The sequence below is a fragment of the Nannobrachium achirus genome (genome assembly GCF_963921795.1).
Source record: "Nannobrachium achirus genome assembly, chromosome: 20".
NCBI lineage: Eukaryota > Metazoa > Chordata > Actinopteri > Myctophiformes > Myctophidae > Nannobrachium > Nannobrachium achirus.
The window spans coordinates 47,869,536-47,891,083 of NC_137827.1; the positions used below are offsets into that span (position 1 = coordinate 47,869,536).

Here is a 21,548-nt window from a genome sequence, read left to right on the forward strand (position 1 = left end):
TTTTGAGTTAAAAAAAACGTTTCCGGATTGGTAGTTCCGGTCAAAGTGCAGACGTCTGATGACTACAGAATGACGTAGGCCGCTTCCGCTCCCGACTGGATCAGAAACCCCGAAAGGCACCCAAACTATAAATCCCATGTTAGAACTCTGCCCCTAGTGGGGTTAACCCATTTAGACCTAGAATTATTGATTGCTTTAACTATTGAAAAATAGCAGATATACAAGCTCACAGCGCGGCACCGAGTGCCGCGCTGCGAGCTTGTAGATCTGCTATTTTTTTAAAATCAAGATTTTCTTTTGCAAGTCTTGAATATATCCATTTAAAAGCGAACATTTGTAACTCAAATATTTGCTTCTGGGGGGTCCCTGGAACAACATATTTTTGAGATGAGAGTCTGTGGCCAAATACCTGTAATTTTGGGGGTCCTTGACATGAAAAAGTTTGAGAAGCACTGATTTAGAGGAAGGATTTAGAAGTCGAAGATCGGGTCAAAGATATTCAAAGACTTACACACATTTTCAAGATTTTTCAAAAAATAGCAGATCTACAAGCTCGCAGCGCGGCACTCGGTGCCGCGCTGTGAGCTTGTATATCTGCTGTTTTTCAATAGTTAAAGCATAAAATAATGGTTAAAGTGGTTAAAATCTAGCGCGACTCGGGCGCGTTCCGGGTATTTGAGTTAAAAAGGGACAGAAAGAGTGAAAGAGAGAAAGACAAGAGGGAATAGCTGAGAGGGGTAACGTCAAAAGGGAGAGACGGAGACACTGAGGGACAGAGAAAAGGCAAGAGCAAGAGACAGGAAAACAGAGAAGAGAGGGAGGGAACAAAAAAACAAGATCTCATTTCAAATGGACGGCTCAGCATTACTGTCTCATAATCACGCAGGCTCCCAAACTGACAGTGTGACCTTGTAGCTCCGTCAAAAAGAAGCGGGGGGAGAGGAAGAGACAAATGTCGCCTCTGCTTGGAATTACAGGCATCAACATGTTTTATGCATCGTCCGCCGTGCGCCTTGTTGTGCACAGTCACATTCCTCTGTGTTATTTCAACTGAATCCTGGGGGTACGCGTGGACACAATCGCATAGTTCAATTAAGACCGAGGACTTTCATTGTGTACTTCCACCTGTACACTTCACCGTTAGAACAGTGTTGTGTTGGCCACCGATACGAGATCCTGTATATACAAGCTCACAGCGCAGCACTGAGTGCCGCGCTGCGAGTTTGTAGATCTGCTATTTTTTTTTAAAGTCGTGAAAATGTCTGCAAATCTTTGAATATACAGTATGTATTTTTAAAGCGAACGTTTGTAACTCAAATTTTGCTTCTGGGGGGTCCCTGGAACTAAATATTTTGAGATGCGGTCCATGGCCAAATAAATTTCAGTTTGGGGGTCCTTCACATGAAAAAGTTTGAGAACCACTGACATAGTAGTCTCTCAAGAACAGACTAACTGAGCTCCAGTTAAGTGAAAAGGACCTTTTCTATGACGATGGCTGGCCAGATTGCTGACATAGAAACATACCTTAGAAGGATTCAAAAGACACTTATAGAATCGGGTCAAAATTCGAATTTTCACTATTTTTCAAAAATGGCAGATCTACAAGCTCGCAGCGCGGCACTCGGTGCCGCGCTGCATGTGAGCTTGTATATCTGCTATTTTTCAATAGTTAAAGCATAAAATAATGATACACAATAATGTGTAACCGTTCTAAATGGGTTTAATTGCAAAAGCTGTTAGTTTGCTGTGCCCTCAAACTGTGAGGTGCCATTGTTCTTGTACCTGCGCACGCAAGTACTTTGCACTCCGTTGCCAAGGAAATCATCCAGTCTATTGGTATGGCTGTTCTTGTGTGTGTGTATAGTTTGGAGGCCGTATTGCGTTGCTATTGTTGCCCGCAAACATAGCTCTGCTGCGCTCAATTGCTGCACGGCAGTTGAGGTCCTGCCGCCCCTGTACCACCCATGTCAGTGTTGTTGTGTCGTTATGCAACATGTCGATTATGTCCCTCCGCCCTGTTCTATTGTACTGTACGTGAGGTCCTGATGAGTTTTCAAAAATAGCAGATCTACAAGCTCGCAGCGCGGCACTCGGTGCCGCGCTGTGAGCTTGTATATCTGCTATTTTTCAATAGTTAAAGCATAAAACAATGCTACACAATAACGTGTACCCGTTCTAAATGGGTTAAGATATTGTCACTGTCCAGCAGAAACCTTTTATCTCCAAGTTTCAAATGTGTACGTTTTTTCGTTAAAGCCCTGCGTCATCACATAAGACTGTTGCACAAAACTAGTGAAAATAGCAGATCTACAAAGACCGACTATTTTCACCATTTTAAATCCCTTTTTGTTTTTAAATGACGAATAAAACAGGTTTTGGACGTACAAGGTTTCCACCTGACAACAGCTACAGTATATCGTCGTTGTCGAGTGAAAATCTTGTATGTCCAAAACCGTTCGTTTTGCATTTATCATTTTAAAAATGATTTAAACTAATGAAAACAGCCGATCTACAAGCACACAACGCCTCGCGGTGCGAGGCGTTGTGTGCGTGTAGATCTGCTGTTTTCACAACTTTTGTGCGACGGCCTTGTATGATGAAGCAGGGCTTTATTGCGAAAGAACATACACATTTGAAACTTGGAGATACGAGGTTTCCACCCGACAGCGACGATATGCTGTACTGCTATGTTAGAGGTCAACACGGCTCTCGCACTGTACGGCACTTTGGTGTCCTGTGGCCTCTGTGACACGTGTGGTACTATGTGTATGCGGCGTGTTATCTGTGTGGTACTGTGTCTGCTTACACACAGTACCACACAGATAACACGAAGCACAGTGTGTTATTGTTGGAGCTGGCGGCCACCACCAAGGCAAATTACTGACCATTCATTACAGTCAGTGAATAAAGTAATTTTTTTTACTGATTAACATATTATTAACAGCTTGCTAACTTGTGCTGAATGCAAGAGCCCGGTTTTTTTTTGTTCAACTTCTATTCATTCCTCATGGGAAATTACACTTTCCCCTCTTTCTTTTTACTTTTTCTATTTCTTTGCGAGTTCCAGGTCACGTTGCCCTTCCCAATTAAACGTGTGAAAAGTCAGCAACCTGAGCTGCCCACGGAGCCACGCAAACCTTGTTTTCCTGCACGCGTGGGCAGACAATTCTCTGCGTAATCATCGTGAAGAGCAATCGTACTAATGACGTCCTGTCTTAATCAAGGTTGCCAGGCGTAGACTTTCCAATACCTAATACACCCCAGCACCCGAGCAGGCCATAATATACCCCTGCCTGGCACAACAGTGCCCCTCTCTGGCCAAACAGCGGCGCCGCATCCCAGACAAGCAGCGCTTTGCTCCACTTTTATTCAGTCACTTAACCCATTTAGGCATAGAATTATTGAATGCTTTAACCAGTGAAAAATAGCAGATATACAAGCTCACAGCGCGGCACCGAGTGCCGCGCTGCGAGCTTGTAGATCTGCTATTTTTGAAAAAGTCGTGAAAAAGTGTGCAAACCTTTGAATATATGTATTTTCAAAGCGAACGTTTGTAACTCAAATTTTGCGTCTGGGTGGTCCCTGGAACTAAATATTTTGAGATGGGGGTGTCCGTGGCCAAATAAATATCATTTTGGGGGTCCTTCAAATGAAAAGGCTTGAGCACCACTGACATAGTAGTCTCTCAACTCAAGAACAGACTAACTGAGCTCCATTTAAGCGAAAAGGACCTTTTCTTTGACGATGGCTGGCCAGATTGCTGAAATAGAAATACAGGTTTTTAAAAAAATCTTAGAAGGATTCAAAAGACACTTATAGAAAGGGGCCAAAATTCAAATTTTCATGATTTTTCAAAAATAGCAGATCTACAAGCTCGCAGCGCGGCACTCGGTGCCGCGCTGTGAGCTTGTAGATCTGCTGTTTTTCAATAGTTAAAGCATAAAATACCCGTTCTGAATGGGATAATAACGGTGTCAGAGGATCAGTCCTCTTCTGCGGTGACACCTCACACCAGATCACCCATCCCTGCTCGTTATTATTCACTCCACAAAAAAAGCACGGAGCGATTTGCATATGATTTTGCGGGGAAAAGAAGGAGGGGGGGATATAAAAAAAAGAGAGAAGAAAAGGGAAAAAAAAAGACAAAAGCTGGAGGAGACGGCCGCGCTCACGTCAGTCTGGGCTTATGAATACTTAATACGTGATCAGTGCTCTAAGCAGGAGGGGAGCATGTTAAACTACAGTGACTGGGTGCAAAATGAAATAACAGCACGGCGCTTATAATAACCATGGTGACCGCCCAGGGACGTGCTGGCCATTGGGTAAAAGCGGGACAACTCCCGAACGGCCGGTTCATTGCAAAAATTACAAATAAAATGTCGGCCTTTGTTCCATTTTGGGGGCTGTGCAGCCAACAAAGTAAATCGTCATTGTCGGGCAGAAACCTCGTATCTCCAAATTTCAAATTTATAGTTTCTTTCGCAAAGCAAAGCCCTGCTTCATCATACAAGGCCGTTGCACAAAAGTAGTGAAAACAGCAGATCTACAAGCACACAACGCCTCGCGGTGCGAGGCGTTGTGTGCTTGCTAGTTTAAATCATTTTTAAATGATAAATACAAAACAAACGGTTTTGGACATAAGGTTTCCACCCGACAACGACGAAATATATATATAAAAAAAAAAAAATGAGGGCCTCTCCAACTCTTTTTCCCGGGCTGAATCAGGGGCCCAGCACGTCCCTGGTGACCGCTGAACGTTAAAAAGGGTAAAGCGAAACGATCAGCCAACAGCACACGACCTCGACATAGAAGAAATGAAAGGGCATGCGTTCATGCACACGTTCACGTACGCACACGTGCGAACGAACACACACACCATGCTCTGCCATGATGAAGTAGTGTCAGTAAAAAAAAGGTCTGCAGGTCTCATTCCCTGCGTTGTGGGGACCATCTGGCCTGGTAATGTGTTGCTGTTGATTACTGTTGAGGTGCAGAAAGCCTCCTGTGAGATCGTTTTCCTCCAGACAGTTCGACACCCAAGCGAGTCCTCAGAACGATAATGTGCCCATTGAAAACCTGCACTCTGATGATGTCATCAGCAAGGGACGGGGGTGGTGGTACACAAAGACACCAGATGTGTAACAGGGGCGTCAATTGGGTATGGCAGGGGTATGCAGCTGCCATACCCTGGGTCCAGGGGGGAGAATACAAGTTACTTTAAAATATAAATCCATGAATGTCTTAAATTACACTAAAATAATTACAAATGCAAAATTTAACAAGGTATTATAATTATATTCTCCACACTTTTATTCTCCCCATCTTGACAGAATAGTATATTCCCAGGTTCCGCAGGTCAGCTGCACAGGTGCAATTCATTATTGTTAATTGTGGCACGTTTACTATATTATGCCAAGTTTAGCCAAGTTTAGCCGCACTTGAACAACTGTTCCAGACTGCCATATCCAGCCCAAGAAACCCTAGAAATTTTGGGGGGGAAAAATAGAATGTACTTCTTAAAATAAATGTATCATGCCTGTTGCTAAGGTATGGCAACATGACTGGCACTGTCTGCATCATAACTTCCTGTCCTTGTGTGTGTGTGTGGCTCCAACACTGCGCGGGTTACGGGTTCTATTCCATGTGTTGCTCAATGGACCATTTAGACCAGAGGCTGATTGCGACCATAGGTCGCAAGTTTACAGTGATAACCGGCACATCTTGTCCGCGTATCTCGGTCTGTAGGTCACGCCTGACACTGTGGTTCCCCTGACACATCACTGTGACATCACAGGTGACATCACCTTTGTAAAAGTCCATATATGGGTATTCCCCCAGAATCCCTTTAATGCCCATAAGATCACTGATGTCATCGATATACATCACTGGCCAGATGGCCAAGACATGGCCCATATCTGTGTGGCTGGTTCAGATAGGGATCTCCATGTATGGGCATAAAAGGGATTGTATGTTGATCTCTGGCAGGATGGCAGCGCTACACAGCGAAGCCCCGCGTCTCTCCTTTTCGTGCAAACAAGCAGTGATTTACTTGTTAGTTGCAAGTCTCTTTATCCGAAGCAGTCTTGCATTAATCTCATACAACCGACAACAGCTCTTGGACATTGGATTACAGCAACCGCATATCGTCATAGCGGTTCCTCTGATCCCCAGCGAGATCACTCGCTCCCCCGGGACTACTACTGCAGCGCGGCCGGCTGGCCGTGCTTCTCGACCGGCTAGAGAACGCAAGCACAGGCGGGGTGCGCGGGGAGGAGTGAGGACTAGGCTAAAAACAACGCCTCACCGACAGTCGCTCCCAGCCTTTTCCTCGCCAATGTGCGCGCTCTGGTGAATAAAATGGATGATTTACGGCTGCGGATTACTAACCACCACTGGATCAAGGACTGCAACGTCATGATAATAACAGAGTCCTAGCTACACAGCGATATTCCCAACAGTGCTGTGGAGCTAGATGGTCGTGAACTACATCGCGCGGACAGAACAGCTGACTCAGGCAAGTCTACGGCCGGCGGTTTGTGTATTTACATAAATAAAGCCTGGTGCACGGACAGTACCACAGTTGAGAGTCACTGCTCTGTTAACCTGGAGTATCTTGTAGTTAAATGCAGACCCTTTTACCAGCCTAGGGAATTTTCTGTCACCCTAGTGATCGCAGCCTACAACCCCCTGAGGTTAATGCTAATTTAGCTATGAAAGAGCTCCATATTGCTATTAGCAAATATCAGACCATGCACCCTGAGGCAGCCTTCATCGTAGCTGGAGATTTTAACCACTCCAACCTGAAGACTGTACTTCCCAAGTTCTACCAGCATGTTGCATGTCCCACACGAGGAGACAAGACCTTAGATCATGTCTACACTAACATCAAGGAGGCGTACAGAGCTGTTTCTCTCCCCCACCTGGGACGTTCTGATCACCTCTCTTTGTTCCTCCTCCCCAAGTACACGGCACTTATTAAACGGATCAAGCCCTCGGTTAGATCAGTGAAAATATGGCCTGATGGAGCAGACTCAGAGCTACAGTGTCAGTTACAATCTACAGACTGGAGCCTGTTTGCCACCCAGGCCACCACGGACTCACACATTGACATTCACGCCTACACCTCCTCTGTTCTGGATCACATCAGCTCCAACATTGACAGTGTCACCACCATTAAACGGATCATTACCTTTCCAAATCAAAAGCCATGGATGAACAGTGAGGTCCGGTTGCAGCTGAAGGCACGTGACACCGCCTTCAGATCAGGGGACAAGCAGGCCTACTGTTCAGCCAGGGCCGACCTGAATAAAGCCATAAAGAAGGCCAAGTGGAGCCACAAGCTCAAGGTTGAGGATCACTTTAACACCAACGATCCTCGGCGCATGTGGCAGGGCATCCAGGCCATAACGGACTACAAACCCTCCAACAACCCCCCTGCAACCGACCCTTCTCTCCCAAATGACCTCAATAACTTCTATGCCCGCTTCGACAGAGACAACCGGGAGACGCCCACCAGGGTTGACCTACCTGCTGATCTCCAACCCCTCACTCTCTCCACCTCTGAGGTGCATGCAGCACTGAGCAGGACCAACCCTCGCAAGGCAGCAGGGCCTGACGGCATACCAGGTCGGGTGCTCATGAGCTGTGCTGAGCAGCTTGTAGAGGTGCTCACAGACATTTTCAACCTGTCCCTAGCCCAAGGTATTGTCCCTGCGTGCTTCAAGTCCACCTCCATCATACCCGTGCCGAAACACTCCTCTGCGAAGTGCTTTAACGACTTTCGACCTGTCGCACTCACTTCCACACTTATGAAGTGTTTCGAGAGGCTGGTCCTGGCTCACCTCAAAGCTGGCCTCTCTCCATCCCTCGATAGGCATCAATTTGCCTATCGAGAGAATAGGGGGACGGACTACGCTATTTCCACCGCCATACACTCTGCCCTCACTCACCTGGACAAGACCAACACTCACGTAAGGATGCTGTTTATTGATTTCAGCTCAGCGTTCAACACCATCATCCCCTCCAAACTCATATCCAAGCTTCGTGTCCTCATGGCAAACAAGAACCTGGACATAACTCCCACCATTTGCAACTGGATCCTTGACTTCCTTACGAACAGGCCCCAGTCTGTGAGGATAGGCAACCTCTCCTCCTCCACTCTAACCCTGAGCACTGGTGTCCCACAGGGCTGTGTGCTGAGCCCCCTTCTTTACTCCCTCTTCACCTTCGACTGCACCCCCATGCATGGCACTAACACCGTCATCAAGTTTGCGGACGACACCACGGTGGTGGGCCTCATCAGGGACAACGATGAGACAGCCTACAGGGAGGAGATCCAGCACCTGGCGTCGTGGTGTGCCGACAACAACCTGGCACTGAACACCGAGAAGACGAAAGAGCTCATTGTGGACTTCAGGAGGACTAACGCTGTCACTCACGCTCCTGTCTACATCAATGGAGCAGTGGTCGACCGGGTACCCAGTTTTAAATTCCTGGGTGTCCACATCTCCGAGGACCTCAGCTGGACCCTTAACACCTCGTCTCTGGTCAAGAAGGCCCACCAGCGTCTCTTCTTTTTGAGGAGGCTGAGGAAGGTACACCTATCTCCTCTGATATTGGGTAACTTCTACAGGTGTGCCATTGAGAGTATTCTCACATACTGTATAACGGTGTGGTACGGAAACTGTACAGCCTCTGACCGGGAAGCACTGCAGAGGGTGGTGAAAACTGCCCAAAGGATCACCGGAACACCTCTCCCTGTCATCAAGACCATCTACGACAGGCGGTGCCTGAGGAAGGCTCACAACATCATCAAAGACCCCTCTCACCCCAATCACAGTCTTTTTACCCTCCTCCCCTCTGGAAGGCGATACGGAAACCTGGCTTCCAAGACCAGTAGACATCGGAACAGCTTCTTCCCCTCCACTGTCATTTACCTGAACTCTTTTCCCACTCCTTTCCTCCCTCCAGTTACAGCCCTCCCTCCCCCAGGCCATCCACCATCCCTGGTGTACTGTGTGTGACGTGCGCACTCTGAACACTGGACTTGTGGAAAATTCCCTCTGGACATGAGTCGAACACTTGTGCATTATGTGCAATAGGGCTATGTGCAATATGGTCAAATGTATTTATTGCTTTCTATATTTATCTATTTATTCATTTAATTAATACTGCTCATCTCTGCATTTATTATGTATTACTGTACTCCTTAATACTGACATGTTTGCACTCTGGATGAGATGTGAAAATACTTTTCGCTGTACTGTACTTGTACTGTACACTGACAATAAATTGAATCTCGTCTCATCCTGGCTGGAAGACTGCCAGGGTTACGGGTTTCAATGTGTTCCTCAATAGGCAGACTATAATGGCTCGGTCCACTCATGCTAGAAATGTGCACTCTCGCTACAGTAAGGCCTTTTAGACGGAAGCTGATGTCAAACTGCCGTAGGGCACACAGAGACACCAACAGCAAGGGAAAGCTGGAAAAGTGCAATGACGGTCAAACTCCCTTCCCCATCACACACACGTTTCAATTCCTCCCGCTCTGCAGGGACGTGCTGGCCATTGGGAAAAGCAAGACAATTCCGGAAAAAAATTAGGAAAAAAATTAAAATAAAATGTCGGCCTTTGTTCCATTTTGGGGGCTGGGCGGCCAACAAAGTCGTCACTGTCGGGCAGAAACCTTGTATCTCCAAATTTAGAATTTGTACATTTTTTTCGCAAAGCAAAGCCCTGCTTCATCATACGAGGCCGTCGCACAAAAGTAGTGAAAACAGCAGATCTACAAGCACACAACGCCTCGCGGTGCGAGGCGTTGTGTGCTTGTAGATCGGCTGTTTTCACTAGTTTAAATCATTTTTAAAATGATAAATACAAAACAAAGGGTTTTGGACATACAAGGTTTCCACCCGACAACTCATGTAATTGGCCCACTGGCTTGTCACTTTGTCACAAATCTTTGAGTAGCAGCAGCGCTATAGAGAGAGATCTCTCTTTATAGCGCGCAATGAGGGCCTCTCCAACTCTTTTTCCCGGGCTGATTCAGGGGCCCAGCACGTCCCTGTTCCTCCCCCCCTGTGTTTGGTTTCTGACATTGCACAATCTGAAACATTCAGAAGCGGTTGTGGGTGCCGTTTCTCCTGAACACACCTTTCTATACCAAGTCCCAGGGACGTGCTGGGCCCCTGATTCAGCCCGGGAAAAAGAGTTGGAGAGGCCCTCATTGCGCGCTATAGAGAGAGATCTCTCTATAGCGCTGCTGCTACTCAAAGATTTGCCATTTCAGATCATGACAAGTGACAAGCCAGTGGGCCAATTACATGAGTTATATTTCGTCGTTGTCGGGTGGAAACCTTGTATGTCCAAAACCGTTTGTTTTGTATTTATCATTTTAAAAATGATATACACTAGTGAAAACAGCCGATCTACAAGCACACAACGCCTCGCACCGCGAGGCGTTGTGTGCTTGTAGATCTGCTGTTTTCACTACTTTTGTGCAAACAGTAAAAATGTTACTTTTGTGCAAACAGTTTAATTTTTTCCTAATGGCCGGCCTGGACCGGCCGGGAATGAACCGGCCGTTCGGGAGTTGTCCCGCTTTTCCCAATGGCCAGCACGTCCCTGATACCAAGTCCCACCCACTTCCTACGTGCTCTGCTCCAAAGCTAGCCAGATTTTATTTTGTTGAAATGGCCCCGAACCAACGATGTGCTGAAAAACGGCAGACAGACAGAACCAAAGCGCTAATATAAATCCTCCCGTGCAGCCTCCATATAGCGTGGCGGAGGATATGTTTTCATGGAAATTATTCACGGAGCTTCTTGGATACACCTCCCCTTCTTTTCCATCTGAAGGGAAATCTTCTCTTTCTGCTATAATTCTGCTGTCATTTCTATGCTGTAATTCTCTTGTATAATTAAAAAGAAGAGAAAAAAAGGATTAAAAAAGCAAAAAAAGCAAAAGAGATAGTGCTGAAACAGTTTGGTTACCAAGAGCAAAAAGCTTAAGAGTTATCATAGAAAGCCTTAACCTATTTAGAACGGGTACAGATTATTGTGTATCATTATTTTGTGCTTTAACTAAATAGCAGATATACAAGCTCACAGCGCGGCACCGAGTGCCGCGCTGCGAGCTTGTAGATCTGCTATTTTTGAAAAATCGTGGAAATTTGAATTTGGACCCGATTCTATAAGTGTCTTTTGAATCCTTCTAAACCTGTTTCTGTGTCAGCAATCTGGCTAGCCATCATCAACGAAAAGGTCCCTTTCACTTAACTGGAGCTCAGTTAGTGTGTTCTTGAGAGATTACTATGTCATTGGTTCTCAAACCTTTTCATGTGAAGGACCCCCAAAATTATATTTATTTGGCCACGGACCCCCAGCATCAAAATATCTATTTCCAGGGACCACCCAGAAGCAAAATTTGAGTTACAGACGTTCGCTTTGAAAACACACATATTCAAAGATTTGCACACATTTTCACGACTTTTTCAAAAATAGCAGATCTACAAGCTCGCAGCGCGGCACTCGGTGCCGCGCTGCGAGCTTGTAGATCTGCTATTTTTCACTGGTTAAAGCGTTCAATAATCCCAGGCCTAAATGGGTTAAGCTGGCGTTCTGAAACACTGCGTGCCTTCGTGACAGCAGCCTAACAAAGCTATCTGTGTCCCCGAGTGGTTACAGCTGCACGAGGCTCTCTCCTAATGACGCCAGAGCTGCCTTCAAGGACAAAACTAACGCCGTAACACGTACGGTTGTTCCACACGAAAGAGGGGGAAAAAAAAGAGACACCGGCGACGCTTTCGGTGTCCCCCGCATCGTGTCGGCCACGCTTCGCCGCTCATGCGTTGCCCTTTATCCCCGACGACCAGTCACGCTCTCTGCACGAAGATACGCGATAACATTTATGGGAGCAGGCTAATCTTGGGTTTCAGCCTTGCCGCGCTGTCTGTTGTCACTGAGAAACAGGGCTGATGGGCTGGGGTTTGACGGAGAGAGAGCGGCCAGGGGAGAGAATGAGGTGACACCCTCGTTATGTTGCCGGCCGGGCGGAGGAGAGTGGCTCTTTAGGGAACACCAAGGATCTTCAAGCAGAGTCCTCACCGCCGCCACTGCCAGCCTACTGCCAGCCTACTGGGCATTTACTCTGGGAGGAGGATTCTGTCTCTAATGCAGGGGTCTTCAACGTTTTCAGGCCAAGGACCCCTTAGTTGAGAGAGCGATGAAGCAGGGACCCCCACAACCTGTTCATAGGTTCCATATACTGTAGTTTCATCTTTTGACAGCACAATCATCAGTGTATTTTGGATTCATGTCAATTTGAGTTTTCAGATATTTAACCACTTGAACTGTCAATACTTATAAAACTTTCACTCTGTACTTAGTCTGCTCTTTTTCCCCTCTACACCAGGCGTTGTGAGCTTGTAGATCTGCTATTTTTTGTTCTCCGAATATGGACACTAGGGTGGTTAATATAAAAAAGGAGGAGAAAAAAAAAGTTTCTATCACACAAAGATTTGGAGGACCCCCTGTAGTAACTCTAATGACCCTCTAGGGGTCCTGGACCCCCTGTTGAAGACCGTTGCTCTAATGTCTTGTGACAGCCGCTTGAATCTCAGTGGGTGTTTCAGGGGAAATGCATCCTTCTTATCTGTGCGAGGGAATAGGGGAGGTTTTCTCAACAGGTTGCAGATACTGTAGATATTAGCTCTCAAATACCTGGAACGCGCCCGAGTCGCGTTAGATTTGAACCACTTTAACCACTATTTTATGCCTTAACCATTGAAAAATAGCAGATATACAAGCTCACAGCGCGGCACCGAGTGCCGCGCTGCGAGCTTGTAGATCTGCTATTTTTGAAAAATCGTGAAAATGAGTGCAAGTCTTTGAATATCTTTGACCCGATCTTTGACCCGACTTCTAAATCCTTCCTCTAAATCATGCTGTTCTCAAACCTTTTCATGTCAAGGACCCCCAAAATTACAGGTATTTGGCCAAAGACTCTCATCTCAAAATATGTTGTTCCAGGGACCCCCCAGAAGCAAATATTTGAGTTACAAATGTTCGCTTTTAAGTAGATATATTCAAAGACTTGCAAAAAAAAAATCACGATTTTTCAAAAATAGCAGATCTACAAGCTCGCAGCGCGGCACTCGGTGCCGCGCTGTGAGCTTGTATATCTGCTATTTTTCAATAGTTAAAGCAGTCAATAATCCTAGGCCTGAATGGGTTAACAGGTTGCAGATACTGTAGATAATAACCAAGTCATGAAGAAACGTGGGCAAGGAAGATAACAGAGGTGTGAATATGGTATAATGTGCCACCATCAGAGAGAGACGTACAGTAGAGACAAAAAGAGAATCAGAGTTGTGAAGAGGTGATCTTGTACTGTAGATCTGCTATTTCCAGCGCAACACCCGAGCGAAACTAAACATAAAAATTACTTGTCTTTTAGTTCTACTGGATCTCTTCTACACTAGTCCCTCCCTAAGATTTACTCTAGTTTTTATTTGTTGACGAAATTGTCAGTATATTTAGTCTTCGTTTTAGTCTCTTTATTCGTCAGTGAATTTTTTTTTTTGCATAGTTTTAGTCAATGAAATCAAGCGGAAGCTTTCCCCACAATACGGATTATGTGGTTCAAGTGGTTAAGGCTGGCCCTGACATACAAGCACCTAATCACACACAACACAACCACAACCCCACACACGCGCGCGCACGCAGCACATAGCAGTCTGGTCATGTCTGCTGTTCCACGGAGGCTCCCATTATATCGGAAGGCGGTGCTAATCTCTTACCATATCATCTAGACTGTGGATCACTCCTCTATATAATGTCATTACTCTGGCATTTGCATAACATTAGAGACGCCATTAAATTCAAATCTATCTGTCGTCACAAGAGCCATAGAGGTTTTGGGTTAATCTGATCGATTTAGCTTTTGATTGTCAGTGTTAATTTTGAATGATTCGCCCAAGGTGTCTGTTTTCAAAAGATAGTGCTCGACTGTGGTAGCCTAGTTCCAGACCCTGAATCGCTAGCCACACCCCTTAAAATTTTTGTTTTGGCGATTCAGGGGTCTAGAAGTGCTTTCATTGAAGAGGCCTTCCTCGTATGAAAATCCGTACGGCGAATCAGCGTCGTGAATCAGCGTCTTGTGATCAGTGTGGGTGGGGGTTTCCCAGAACTCATGTGCGTTTCCAAGTAAACCAGTGCCGCCGCCGTACCGTACCGCGCATCGCGTCGCGGTAAAATGCGGTAAATTTGCGGTAAAATGCGATCGTATCGATCTCGCTATGAAACACCAGTAGCAGGCATGTTATGTTGTGTTTGATTACTAGTTCGTAGTGCTCCTATTCTGCCTGTTTCTTTGGTTAGCAAGTAGCACTAGCAAGCAACAGGCTAGCCACTAGCCAGCCACACATAACAACACTACTCATGTGTTGTCAGACGGTGAACCAATCGCTGAAGACTGCCTCTTTTTTGGCAACGCCCATCCCTGCAATCACCTTCGGTGGAAGTGAGTTCAGACTGAATAATGGAGTGAAACGAAATGTCAATTCAGGCTGAGTGTCAGGCTACGACTGTGGGTCAAGCAGTCTTATATAAGCGCTTCACTACTTGGTGTTAGAAAACCAGTGTTTCTCAACCACTATGCCTGGGGACCTTTGGTGTGCCCCTGAGAAGGGTCAAGTAAGCCCCTTGAAACTGCTTGAAAGCCAGTATTGTATTTATCATTTTGAAAATGATTTAAACTAGTGAAAACAGCCGATCTACAAGCACACAACGCCTCGCGGAGCGAGGCGTTGTGTGCCTGTAGATCTGCTGTTTTCACTACTGTTGTGCGACAGCCTCGTATGAAGAAACGAAGAAACGTACAAATTTGAAACTTGGAGATACAAGGTTTCTTCCTGACAGTGACGATATTTACACCCCCGTATTATGTTGGTGTGCCCATGGATTCTTGGGACATGAAAAGTGTGCCCGTGCAGAAAAAAAGGTTGAGAAACACCGTTATAAACTAACATTTTATATACGCCTTATGGGGGGATATAGCTTTTCATTCTGACATCGTGGGACCATGGCCAAAGTGTCCCGTTTCCGAGTAATAAGCTGTGTGTGCTGGTTGACTTTAATGCCGGCTTACAGGAATTTGAGTGGCACAAGTCTCAGCTCTGTAGATTAATCTACCGTACGTATAAAAGCAGACGAAGGGAAAGGGAGGTGGAAAGCAACATTCAAAAAGATCTCATCCAGTAGAGAAACGGCCCCCCTGATTAGAATTCTAAATAGGTTTCGTGTTGGACGCGCTCGACGCCTGCGAGACCACCAGAGACGGACCAGCTTGTGCGTATAGAGAGCGCACAAGGACACACAAACAGACACAGCCGGGACTGGACTTCCCTACCTCGCGAAAGACAAAAACAAAAACAGACAACCTTGTGATGCTGGAGAAGAGCGAGAGAGACAGAGGCAGAGAGAGAGAGAGAGCAGGCTGTGTTAACCCATTTAGGCCTAGGATTATTGACTGCTTTAACTATTGAAAAATAGCAGATATACAAGCTCACAGCGCGGCACCGAGTGCCGCGCTGCGAGCTCGTAGATCTGCTATTTCTGCAAAATCATGATTTTCTTTTTGCAAGTCTTTGAATATATCTACTTAAAAGCGAACATTTGTAACTAAATATTTACTTCTGGTTGGTCCCTGGAACAACATATTTTGAGGTGGGGGTCCGCGGCCAAATACCTTTAATTGTGGGGGTCCTTGACATGAAAAGGTTTGAGAACAACATTTAGAGGAAGGATTTAGAAGTCGGGTCAAAGAGCGGGTCAAAGATATTCAAAGACTTGCACTCATTTTCACGATTTTTCAAAAATAGCAGATCTACAAGCTCGCAGCGCGGCACTCGGTGCCGCGCTGTGAGCTTGTATATCTGCTATTTTTCTAAAGTTAAAGCATAAAATAATGGTTAAAGCGGTTAAAATCGAACGCGACTCGGGCGCGTTCCAGGTATTTGAGAGTTAACTCTGCTCCGCTATAATGCAGCGTGGAAAAAAGGGCTGAGGAAAGCTTTCTTTTTCGTCGCAGCCCCACTCTCAATGCAGCATGTGTTTCAACTTAACATTCCACTTTGCCCATGCACTTTCTACCACTTTTTTTACCAATCCATTCCTTAACGCTCAAATACCTGGAACGCGCCAGAGTCGCGTTAGTTTCAACCACTTTAACCATTATTGTATGCCTTAACCATTGAAAAACAGCAGATATACAAGCTCACAGCGCGGCACCGAGTGCCGCGCTGCGAGCTTGTAGATCTGCTATTTTTTTGAAAAAACGAAAACGTGAAAATGTGTGCAAGTCTTTGGATATCTTTGACCCGATCTTTGACCCGACTTCTAAATCCTTCCTCTAAATCGGTGGTTCTCAAACCGTTTCTTGTCAAGGACCCCCAAAATTGCAGGTATTTGGCCACGGACTCCCATCTCAAAATATGTTGTTCCAGGGACCCCCCAGAAGCAAATGTTTGAGTTACAAATGTTCTCTTTTAAATAGATATATTCATTTTTCAAAAATAGCAGATCTACAAACTCGCAGCGCGGCACCGATAGTTAAAGCATTCAATAATTCTAGGTCTAAATGGGTTAACGCTCTGGTCCCCCCTTGCTGCCAACCCACCGAAGGACCAACCACCACCAACAACAGACAGACACGCACACACACAAAACCCAGAGAAGAGGCACACTCCCACCGAATATTAATAGCAAGGAAAAAGGAGATGTGAGAGGGACAAAGGCTGAATAAAAAAAACAGCCTTTTTTTTTACGGGAGAAAGAAACGATTGAAAAGGAAGCGAAGACTGAGAAAACGATGCGGAAGGTACGGGTAAGGTTAAGGCAGTTGAAAGTTGAAACGACAAATTAAAAGCTTTTACCTCGCCGTCGAAAATAAAGCTCCATGAGCGCGAGGAGGGAGAAACGCATAACCCCCAAAAAAAGGAAAAAAAGTCACGCCAGCAGACCTGAATGCTACGCTTTTCCAAAAAAAAAGAGGAAGAGGTTGAGGTGAGGAGGGGCGATGGTGGTGGATAGGAGGGGCGGGGGGGGGGGCTCTCCTGCTTGGTCCCACCCAACAAGGGGGAGAGGTGTTGAGGTGGTCCAGAGGTTCGTGGAGGGTGGAGCAGGCGGAGTGGTGGGGGTCTCTCTCTCTCTCTCTCTCTCTCTAGCTCCGTTCTCAGCTCGGCTAGGTGAAGCTGCACAGCTGGCCTACAGACCTTCCTCTACTCTTCCCTGTAAGCTGGCTGGCAGGAGCCTGAGGCTTGTGGGGCTGAGCAAACCTTTACATACACACTATACACACACACACACAAGGACATGGAGGATGGAGGAGGCAAGGCAAGAGGCAGTCACCCCTCCCTTGCTTTTTTTGGGTGTCTGGGTGCAGGGACGTACAGAGAATGTTAGAGTGAAAATATCGAAAATAGCAGACCTCCAAGCTCACAAAGCGTCACGCTGCTTGGAGGTCGGCTATTTTCGGAGCTCGATACACACTGAACTAAGCATAATCAAGTCAATACTGGAGATGTTGGGCGAACGGCATGGATTTCTACACAGAGCGGGCAATTCTTTCAACATAAGATGCTGCATTCAAGTTCAGGAGAGTTTAGACAAGGCAATTCTTTTGAATGCTGCCTTCAGGTATGGCATGGAAAGAGGGCCTCGCTTGCACTAGTAAAAACTGCATTCACGGACTGGGGAGGGCACTTTTTACAGACGGATAAAAGGGCAGGGGCCCAAGCCCCCTTTTGATGTCTATGTGTGCCCGTGCCTGGCTGGGTGGGGAGAAAGGGATGGAGGAGCTCAGCCAAATCACTTCCAGAACCTGGTCGTGCAGGCGTACGTGCAAGCGGGCAATGTGGAGAGAGCCCTCTCTCTCACAATCACACACACACACCAAAGCCAGAGTGAGTATGCTCTGTTCTCCTCCGTCGCTAAACCAGAAGCAGCCATTCCTCGCTGGTCATTTCCTGTGACAAATCTTGGCTTTTATGCAGCGCAGCCACTTTCAGTCGCCTTTTTTTCCACGCTGTGAACACTCACGTGTACAAACTAATACATCGAGTGCGAATGCAGAGGCTAACGTTGGTTCCCCCTCGGATAACGCTGACAGCCAACATCCGTCTGATTGTACAATAAAGGTTAAAAACTTAAAGGGTAAAAATGCAGTTCCATTATTTTGCTGCGGTGTGATATGATTAGAAGTCGCAGTGAGTGCCCTTTCCCTTTTCCCTATTATTTTGTTAACTTTCTTCCCCACAAACAGTGCTGCTACTGTTTCTCTAAGTGGCCAAGCCACCATGTGATCCTATAACTGATGACGTGTACCAATTTATATCATGGACGACGTGTCTCAATCTCATACAGACTTGTAGATTGGCTAATTTAGAACCATCCATCGTACGACAAAGTATGTTGGGCTAAGAGCTTAAATGGTAAGCAAGAATAAAACAAGCAGATACAGGTTGAGGCGAGGAACCTCCGGAAGGATGAGATTGTAATTCTTAGGATGGGGGTGTAGACGGGGAGGGACGGGGGAGGGGGGGCTCTGGGTTACTTATCGAGTCATAGTTATTGGGTCCAGATATTACATTCTCAGAGTTTTGGTGATCCTTGAAATTAAAAAAGTTTGAGAACCACCGTTATTGTAATTGCACAGCAGATGGGTGAAGTCTGCATACTGTACAATCCGCTCTGACGGTGTGATAGAAACCAGTTCCAAATGTGACAGAACCGATCCCAGCTCCTCAATGTTAGATCCTATTCTTCCTCGTTCCGGATCCCAACACTGGTATCAAGCGAAACTGTCACAGCGACGACAGCACCTCGCCGTTAGGGATGGGACGATTATTGTGACTAAAGAAATTGAGATTTACGATATTATCACAATAATCAAAATGTGTCGCAACGCGATGTGCTGGGAGCTTGTAGATATTTGGTAGAGAGAAAAAAATTGTATCAAGTACGTTATTTCCCGGACCATTTAACAATTATAGAGAGTTTAAATGGTATCGGATATGCAACTCTGCAAATAAAAAGGTGAATTGATCCCTGTGTATGACGGAGGATCATTTCATGATACATTTAAATCTCCACGATTATTGTGTGTTTTTTATCACGATAAACGATAACGAATACTCGCCGTACGTAGGAAGATCTATCTGGCACTGTAGATGTCACAAGTGAAAGCGAGCAGAGTCAGACCCCAGAGCCTTGTGCAAATACAGCAATTAGTGGTACTAATGTAAACACTTACTCCAACGTGTCAGCGTGGGGCTACAGAGACAGCAGTGTGGGGTCTTCTCCTCTCTCTCCCAGTCCCCACCCACTCTGCACGCAAACACATCTCCTTTCCTCCACAAACCTCCCCATTCCTCCCCTTCAAAAAAGGAACACACACCAGTGTTGATTTCGTCTAAAGCTGCGTCTGCTGGCGTTGCCGGTTCCATTCCCGATCCGGATGACCTTTGCCGCATGTCATTCCCCATCTCTCTCCCTATTTCTTATCAAAATAAAAAGGCATAAAAAAAGCCCCAAAACAAATCTTAAAAAAAAAAAAAAAAAAAAAGCTGCGTCCAAACTTGTATGGTTCGAGCGGCGCGATTACATGCAAAATTAATGCAAAGACGAGAAGACGCGCGAACGGGCGCGGCGCGAACGGGCGCGGCGCGAGCGGTTGCTTCGGTATTTTTGCCCCACTTGGAAAAATCCAACTGAAGTGACCTTCGCTTCACCCCCACTCCACCCATCTCGTCCTGACAGCCAATCAGCGTTGATGTTGTCCGGAGACACGGAAATGTTTTTGGTGTTTGGAGTTGGGACTCCCTTTTTTCCGGGTGTTTCGTCTCGATTCAAACGGGATGATTTTTTTAACAACGTAGACCTGCACGACCAAAGTGACGCGATAGAAGTGACTAGAATAGAAGAAATAGCTTCAGGTTTGAACCCAGCTAAAGAAAACTATGGACGAAAAACTTTTGACGACTGCCTTTTTTCCAGTGATGTTAGTATGTCTTGCACGCACTTCAAGCATTATGAATTTATTTTAAGAAGTACATTTAAAAATGTTCCCTTGTAGCCAAGCCAAGGTATGGCAGCTGCCATACCCAATTGACGCCTCAGCTTTAAAACCTAAATAACAACTAAGCTATGATTACTAAAACTAAGACTAAATACTGTATATTGGTAAATTCGTCAACAAATAAAAACTAAAATGTTAAGGAGGGACTAGTGGAGAAGGGATCCAGTAGAACTAAAAGACAAGTCATTTCATGTTTGGTGGCGCTCGGCTGTTGCGCTCTGAAACGCGACACGTTGTGAGCTTGTAGATCAGCTATTTTCAGCATCCAACCAGGTGTAAAATCAGCAATTATGACGCCATCAAGTCCTGCTAAAGTACATCTTAGTCAACTAAATTAAGTGTAGATTCAGTCGACTAAAACTGGACTAACACTGGAACATTTCAGTTGACTAAAATGTGACTTTAAACTACTGTAAGACTAATTTTATTCAAAAGAACGACTAAAAATCTACACTAAGACACACATGCACTTCCTGCAGATTCACATGGTAGAGGGAGGGGCCAGTGGGTACAGCAGTAGCTGTATAAACACTGGCCAGGAGAACACACAGGCTCATTCACTGCTACTTCAACACTGCACTCCACTCACACATCCATGTGCGTAGGAATGTGTGCGTGCGTGTGTGTGTGTGTGTGTGTGTGCGAGTGAGAGAGAGATAGGGAGAGGCTTCTATGTGAATGCACAATGCGTGTGCGTTTGAGATTAAGCGTGTGTCCCTTTTATCTATGTGTGTATCTGAGGGTACTTGAAGGGTACACGTGTAAGTGTGTACAAGCGTGCGCATGTGTATCTGAGACGGCGTGTTTAACCCATTTAGAACGGGTACACATTTTGTGTATCATTATTTTATGCTTTAACTATTGAAAAATAGCAGATATACAAGCTCACAGCGCGGCACCGAGTGCCGCGCTGCGAGCTCGTAGATCTGCTATTTTTGAAAAGTCGTGAACATTAGAATTTTGACCCGATTCTATAAGTGGCTTTTGAATCCTTCTAATTCTAGGCCTAAATGGGTTAAAGTGGGCAGCATGCAAACACGCCTCCTCCTCCATCCGACTCTACATTCCGCGCCACTCTTCTGCCCAGAGCAACGTGCAGCACAGTCAGTGCATTCCCCAGTGCAGTGGCCAGATCCGACAAGAGAGATTAGACGTTTGCCCTGGGACCCAAACTAGTGAGAATAGCAGATCTACAAGCTTCGCACCGTGTTGCAAGCTTGTAGATGGGCCATTTTCACATTTTTATTTTTTTTTAAGATTCATGGAATTGCTAAGATTTGTTTGTTTTTTGGCTTTTAAAATATCTAAAAGCATTGCAACGAGTTCTGCTGTTTTCGTAAAACAAAATGTCGATTTTTGGGGAGAAAAAGACAAAATTATGTTTGTTTTATTCTTTTAAGGCCCTGTTGCGT

At 45.8% G+C, this 21,548-nt stretch overlaps 1 protein-coding gene across 1 annotated transcript in view; it reads right to left on the bottom strand.

Moving 5' to 3' along the window:
- atrn (attractin) overlaps positions 1–21,548 on the bottom strand; it is a gene marked incomplete at its 5' end in the record, with an annotated part of 253,285 nt that overhangs the window by 120,677 nt on the left and 111,060 nt on the right.